The sequence below is a fragment of the Opisthorchis viverrini genome, assembly GCF_000715545.1.
Source record: "Opisthorchis viverrini unplaced genomic scaffold opera_v5_37, whole genome shotgun sequence".
In the NCBI taxonomy this organism is placed as follows: domain Eukaryota; kingdom Metazoa; phylum Platyhelminthes; class Trematoda; order Opisthorchiida; family Opisthorchiidae; genus Opisthorchis; species Opisthorchis viverrini.
Genome location: NW_008751693.1, coordinates 811,137 through 816,629, shown reverse-complemented (window position 1 = coordinate 816,629; position 5,493 = coordinate 811,137).

Sequence of the window (5,493 nt, the reverse complement as noted above, 5' to 3'; positions counted from 1 at the left end):
AGTCGGCGGTGTTTATTCACCTGGAGATTTAGTTCACTTAAACAAATCGCCATAGTAAAGGATTTTCAATAATACAGTAGCGTGTACTTTATACATAGACATTCTACACCATGAAGTGGCAAGTCTGAAAATGTCGTAGATTTCGAGAAATCAATCTCATTGTGCGAATCGCCAGCGGCCTGTGTTAGGCCAGCGGCTATTCACGGATTCACGGATTGATACACAGGATCGAGGCTTTTGCCCAAGTTTCCCGGGTCGGTTTTGTTCTTGTCGGTCAGTGGCTGTCGTTCACCTGAAAGGCACAAGTGAAAAATGTTCTCAACGCGCGGCAGTATGATCGCCAGCGCGAGGATTTGCATAAATATACGTCTAATAGTGCTTTAAATTGGGTTCGAGAAGGAGCATGTACAACCGTCGGAGGAAGGTCATTCCACGCAGCCACCACCCGAAATGAAAAAATTTTGCCTAATGAATGTGTGTGCTCTGAGCTTGAAAATTTTCTTACTATGTCCCCGCCGGGTGTTTTCTAGGTCAACGGTAAGAAGCCTGTTTGCCAAGCTTTGTTCAAACAGGGCGTAGGTAAGAATTAGGTCCCCTCGGAGGCAACGGTACTCCAGGGGAAAGAGATCAATCATCGCGAGGCGCGTTTCGTAGTTCACGGATTTGAGGCCGGCAACCATTCTCGTAGCGGTCCGCTGGACAAGCTCAATGAGGGTGACGTCCTTCGTGCGCCTTGAGTAGACAACTTGGTTGGCATACTCCAGGAGCGGTCTGAGGTAGGCTTCATAGAGTATTTGGAAGTCCATGCGAGTAATACGGGAGAAGGTGCGTCGGATCATCCGTAAAATGGCGAATGCCTTTTGGGCCGATTTCTCATGGTGCAGTGAGCAGGTTTCTTAGATGACATGTCGTCTATCACAGCCAAGTTTCCGGAGTGCGGTCGCTTGCTCCTGTGGGGATCGGAGAGTGGCAGATATAGTCACCTGTGCCTTTCCCGAACGCAGCATGTAGCACTCTTTAGACGTTCCCCGGACGTTGTAAACGTTGATGCTACACACGGTACTAACCGTCTTGGGTAAATAAATTTAGAGCCCCTGACGTACGCTGTTAAGTTACAAGCTTTATACATTCCTTGTGACGGATTGCCTGGGTATCGGCCGACCCGTAATGTATGCCTTTGTCGAAAGCGAGCATTTTGCGCCATTGCTCAAACTGTTTAGCTAGTTAACGGATATGATGGGTGAATAATATGCAGTCAAAACGTTCGTCATGGACAACATGACTTCGCAGATGCGGGCTTCCAAAGCTATATCTGGCTGATATATAATGCTGTGCCATTTTCACGCACGGCAAGCCATCCTAAAGCACGTATGTTTCATTGCTTTGGTGTAACTGATTGTCCAAGGCCAGTTGATGTTGCGTCAGTGCACAGGACAATCAGCCTCTTTTGTTGGATGGCAACCACAATCAATCACGGTGGCGTTCGACGTCAAACAACGCTGTTCCCTGTGGTCTCTGTGGCCAGCCAACTTATCCTACTGATCGTTGGTGTTAACGTGATTGACTTCCATATTACCGTTATTGCTGCGGCAATGATATTTGCCCGCCGTGTGGAGAAAATCTTCAGGCGCGTCCACGAAGTGAGTGCACATGTATCAATTAAACTAGTCCCATTAGTTGCCGGTCAGTCTACCTACCAGTCAGCTAAAAGAGCTTGCTTGGTTGTTGATCTTGATCGGTCCATGGAAGACAAGCCGAGTGTGCCCCGTAAGACAGTCGCAATAAAACTGTTTTGTCCAATTTGGAGTTGATGGGAGACCGGTAATTTGAGGCCTAATTTCTTAGCATACGCTTTGTAGACATTCCTTTCGAATCCCTTGATGACGAGGAATTCGTGTGATTGTAACTCGAAGGCCTCTAATGCCGAACCAATGAACCCATGGCAATCCGCAACGAATATGCATTTATTCCTCATCCCGATAATGGGAATTATGAACCACTGGGTAAGCGAACAAATAAAATTCCATTACATCCACTTGCATAAATGCTGTTCCCGAAGTTTAAACGCATGCCCATTTTCCGCTTCAGAACCCTTGCCCCATGAAGTGAATCTCATGAAAATGAAAAATGGAGCGACTACCAATTAAGCTTGTATCAGTGATGCCAATGAATAAAATGCAATTCGCCAATGGTGTTTTCGTAAATCCATGGCGGGCGCATTATCAACGCGTAAAGTTAAGTATGGAGCGCCGTCGTTGGCCATTGTATTACGTTGCCGTGCATAGGTGAGGCCTCATAATCTGCGTCGCGAATAGCAGTTTCGCTAAGTAATCGAGGTAAGCGACAGCTCATTGTCTCCGGTAATGGAGGGGGTGGCCGAGGTGGTACAATCAAGAGTAGGAATTGGGAGTGCGCTATCAAACTGGCTCGTGATCGCAGTTTGACAGGTGATGACCACCGTTGAGCGTTGGGCTAGTCTATTATGTGTTGCCGGGGTATTATGGTTAGCTACCAGCTTGTCTGCGGGCCTGGCAGTTACTATAGGTAGTCACCGTAGGTTACGTCGACTGCAGTTGTGATGTTTACTGAAGGTAGCAAACATAAACGGCATCGAGTAAGTGTGAGTATGACGATAAATAGCCAAGTCAGGTGACTTCCAGTACAGTTGTGAGTATAACAGTCTGTCGGATTATGCTATCACCCATAGTTGAGTCCTTGTTTTTACCGGTCGGCATATATATTGGATTGATGTTTACTGTAGGTAGCGAAGATAAGCGGCATCGCGTATAGTATTAAAGACCGTCAGCTTTATACTCAGCGTTGCACATAGACACAAGTCTTGCAATTACGATAAGCAGCCAAGGTAGGCGATACAAACTGCAGTTACGAGTATGACGGGCAGCCGTTGGTCGTTATGATGTCACGCATAGTTGGAATCTGGTTTCTATCGGCCCGCGTAGATACTGGCTTGGTGTTTATTGTAGGTAGCAGGTGGGTACGGCAGTGACAATCGGTGTTTAACACTGATTTTATGCTCTCTATGATGATATAAGTAGCAGACAAGCGAGAGCGCGCACATTTATGGGTATGACGGGTCATCGTTGGCAGTTACATCAGAACACTTCGCATAGCTAAGGCCTACTGAACAGCATCGCATATAGGCACTGGCCTAGCAGTTTCATTAAGTAGTCAATGTAGGCAATATCGCGTAGAGTTTTGAGCATTAGGTCCATCGTTTGCCATTAGATTAGGTATGCATGCACAAGGACGCTGACTCAACAGGTACGATCAATAGCCAAGTTAGATGACTTCGAAGAAGGTTGTGAGTATAACAGGCTGTCAGATGTGGCTATCACGCATAGCTGAGGCCTTAGTTTTACCGGTCGGCACATATATTGCACTGATGTTTACTGCAGCTAGCGAAGACAAGCAGCATCGCGTATAGTTAGTGGTATAAAGGATCGTCATTGACCATCATATTATGTTACTGTGCATAGGTGCAGTCGCATTATCAACGTTGTATATAAACGCGGGCCTAGCAGTTACAACAGGTAGTAGAGATGGGTGAAAACTAGTAGAGATACGAGTACAAGGGGCCGTCGCTGCTCCTTGGATTGGGCTGCCGCGCATATGTGGGGAACCGTAAATTCACTTAATGGAACATGAGAACCATGGGGAAAATGTGCTGTGAGCGGGTTCACCAAACAAAAATATCCCATTTGTTAAATCTGAAGTGTCCAAAGCAAACAAACGCCTGCGACTGATCCTAAAGGGTGGTATTTGCATCAAATACTCTCAAGATGTTATTTTATTCTTCAGGAACACCGAGGAACGCCAAAATATGCAAAGTGCGGTTTTGTCTTTTATGTCGCGTAAACCGGCACAAATGCAAATCGGCGATGGTCTATGACCTTGATATTTCGCTCACTTAAACAAAATGCTACGTGCCACATGTCACGGGAAGGTGCAAATTGATTAGACTAACGCCGCATTGGAATAGCAACTTCGAAAACTCTATAGATTCGGCGAACTCAATTTGGGTGTGTCAATAGCCTTCAGCCAATCCGAAAACAGGCAAACTCCCTAGATGCACTGCTGTTGGGAAGGTGAAGGGGTGATGTTGGATGTGGTCACAGATGTGGTTGAATTCGAACTAGTAGTCCAATAGGTTGGAATGAATGTCATGGTGGTCGTTGGGGTCAATGAAACGAGTAAGCAAGAGGGCTCGGTTGAGAGAAGGAATGGAACAGTTGCGGGTGTGCTCTCAAACTGAGTATGGCAGTGCCGTGCCATCATTGGCCTGACATGCTTCAGTTTTTGGACAGCCCCATGACGGACATCACATCTCAGATGATTCGGCTGGGGTGTGCAGTTCACTGGGCAGCGGAATTAAGTTCAGCCTGGTCGAAGAAACAAGCTGGAGCGAAACCGATATGGGATTGTAGATTTTCTTGGTCCGCTTGGTGATCCCATTCATAGGGCAGGTGGAGTAGAGATAAACTAACCAGGTCGTCCGCAGCGGGCACTTTCGAGGTTCAAGGCTTGGGAAGGTGAGGGCATAGAAGGAGATTCGCAAAACAGTGAGTTTGAGGGGATGTAAAATGGGAAAATATGCATTAATGTACACAGAAAGAAAAACTTGGCGTCTGATGCAAATAGTGATGATGGCAAGTGATTACATGGAGTAGGAAGTAGAGAGATTTGTACTTAGTAGGCTAACGACCAGGGGCTGAGTTTGCTAACATGCGATATTATATTACAAGGTATCTAGTAACAGCCGATATAAGCCCGCAGAAGCGTGGTATCGGAATGTGTAAGGGCTGGCGGGAATGGACTTCTAGGCTAACTGGTAAATCGAGTGTTTATTACATGAGTTGGATGATGCCAGGAGAGAAAGTGTGTGCTTAAGACATAGTCACTAGTCCCCGAAGCACCGCTATCAGCTCTAATCTCTAGGGGATGCATAGCGATGAAGATTTCGTGTCTACCACTGGGAGTAGTGAGAAGATGTATTCTCTGTTTGGATGACGGAATGGTTTCTGGTGTGTTGTAGCCTCTGTTCTAACGAAAGCAGATACAACTATGCTCGCCGATGTAGGTCATGGGCATTGCAGAGTAACTTCGGGCTATCCCAAGTTATCTTTTTAATTTTTTCACAGGTGAGAGGCCAGTCTATTCATCTGTGGTTTATGGCATTGCCAGTTGCATAACTCAACCGAGGCGAGCCCAACACCAGTAGTAACAAACAGAAGTCAGCAGTACTTTTTTTGATTTATTGAATTTAAAGGCCAGACTCAGAACCACCGGTGATGGGCGATGCAACTGTGCTACTGGAGGGGTGCGGGTATACGAACGCACCATGGTGCAAGGTTACAGGGCGACTCCCCCTCTATGGCGTACCCGTCCACCACACGAGGTTTTTATCCCTCGTGCATGCTAACAGATCTGCAAAATGGAAAACCATCCAAGCAGTCATGAGGGCGGTTTGGGCAT